Raw genomic sequence first — 1,923 nt, forward strand, 5'->3', positions numbered from 1 at the left:
GTCTCTTCAGTCCGATATCAGGTGAAGAATTACTGGCTGGTGTGGAATTTCCATTGATTGGGGGTTGGCTAAATCGACTGGGCGGAAACAGGAACTGCAACAGAGCGAGAAAGGATCCGTCAGAAACCAGTTCAAATGAAGAACAAAATCCAACAGCCTGCAGTGTCTGTTCAGGGTCTGATGTTTGGGAACTATTTTATTGTTGATTATTTTCAGCGGTGGTGGTACAGTGGTGAGCATAGCTGCCTTCCAAGCAGTTAACCCGGGATCAATTCCCGGCCATCGCAATTAAGTGTTCTTATTAGTTTATTTCCATCAGAAACTGTTCAGTTTGCAATCGAATTTGATGCATATCAGTTGGATATTGTTTCCAAAACATAATCGGGTGTAATTATAGTAAAATATTTTCAACCTTCATTTCTTTTCCCTGTCAAAGGAAAAGAGGAAAAACATGCTGGAAATACTGAGTTGCCAAGGGTCGAATGAGAGTGAGGAAGGGAAATGATATGTTCGCCTTTATTGTAAGGGTGTTGCAACAAAAGAGTAAGGAGGTCTTGCTGCAATTGTAGTATGAGGAAATATTGCGTAAAATTGGCCAATATTCGGTGGAGTTTAGAAGAATGAGAGGTGATCGCATTGGAATGTATATAATTCTTCGACGGCTTGACAGGGTAGATGCTGAGAGTCTGATTCCCCTGGAGGGAGAGTCAAGAACTGGAGCTCATAGTCTCAAGATAAGGGGTCGGACATTTCGGACCGACATGAGGAAACATTTCTTTACTCAAAGGATTGTGAATCTTTGGAATTCTCTACACCCCAGAGGGCTGTGGATGCTCAGTCGTTGAGTTATATTCAAAGCTGAGATCGATAGATTTTTGGACTCTTGGGGAATCAAGGGATATGGGGATCGGACGGGAAAGTGGAGTTGAGATCGAAGATCAGCCATGATCTTATTGAATGGCGGAGCAGGCTCGATGGGCCATATGGTCTATTCGGCATCTATTTCTTATGTAGAGAGTTTTATTTCCAAGTGTGCTGACGACAACAATTTAGGTAGCACAGTAAACATTGGAGATGGGAGCAGAAAATTGCAAAGGGACATTGATAGATTAAGTGAGTGGGTGAAACTGTGGCAGATGGAGTTCAACGTGGGGAACTGTGAGGTCATCCCTTTGGACCATAAAACGATAGATCAGTGTATTTTCTAAATGGCAAGAAGCTACGAACTGTGGGGGAGGAGAGAGATTTATGGGTCCAAGTACAGAAATCAATAAAAGTGATTACTAAATCACAAAAAAAAGTTAAAATGGAGATTACATTTTGATCTTTATCTCAAGGGAATTGGAATAAAAAGCAGTGGAAGTTATGTCATAGTTATACAGAGCTCTGGTTAGGCATCATTTAGAGTTCAGTGTTCAGTTCTGGGCACCGCACTCTCCATAATGGCTTGGAATTGGAAGGGGTTTTTCATTAAAGGAAACTCACTGAACTGCAGGGTTTTTGAAGAGTTACGCTCAGAAATGGGAGCGGAGCTCATTTCCTGCTTCACACTGTTACAACACATTGAGAAGAACAGCATCAATGAAGATAAAGGGAATGAAATGAAATGTGTCACACAGTTCCATCTCGCTGCTCAGTCTGACCATTTTAGTCACTACTTCCCTGCAGAGGGATTTGAAAATTTGAAGGAAAAGCGTTGGGTGAAAGATCCTTTTGCTTTCGAAAATCCTGAGTCAATAATGAGGCGAAACTTGATGCCTGAGCAAGAAAACGATCTGGTGCGACTCACCTGTGAGCACACTGAAAACACGCCACAAGTCATTCGGATTGTCATCTTTTTGGATCAGTGCTTTCAAAGAATATCCTCTGTTATGATTACTGTTCTGTTGCTGCCGTTCACAACAACCTACATGTGCGAACTGG

At 42.1% G+C, this 1,923-nt stretch overlaps 1 non-coding gene across 1 annotated transcript; it reads left to right on the plus strand.

The window, feature by feature from the left end:
* Nucleotides 1–215: 215 nt before the first annotated feature.
* trnag-ucc (transfer RNA glycine (anticodon UCC)) lies at nt 216–287 on the plus strand. Its single transcript has one exon. It is a non-coding gene; the product is annotated as a tRNA-Gly (tRNA).
* The last annotated feature ends 1,636 nt before the right edge of the window (nt 288–1,923 follow it).

Source organism: Heptranchias perlo, unplaced genomic scaffold (assembly GCF_035084215.1).
Source record: "Heptranchias perlo isolate sHepPer1 unplaced genomic scaffold, sHepPer1.hap1 HAP1_SCAFFOLD_52, whole genome shotgun sequence".
Classification (NCBI taxonomy): Eukaryota; Metazoa; Chordata; class Chondrichthyes; order Hexanchiformes; family Hexanchidae; genus Heptranchias; species Heptranchias perlo.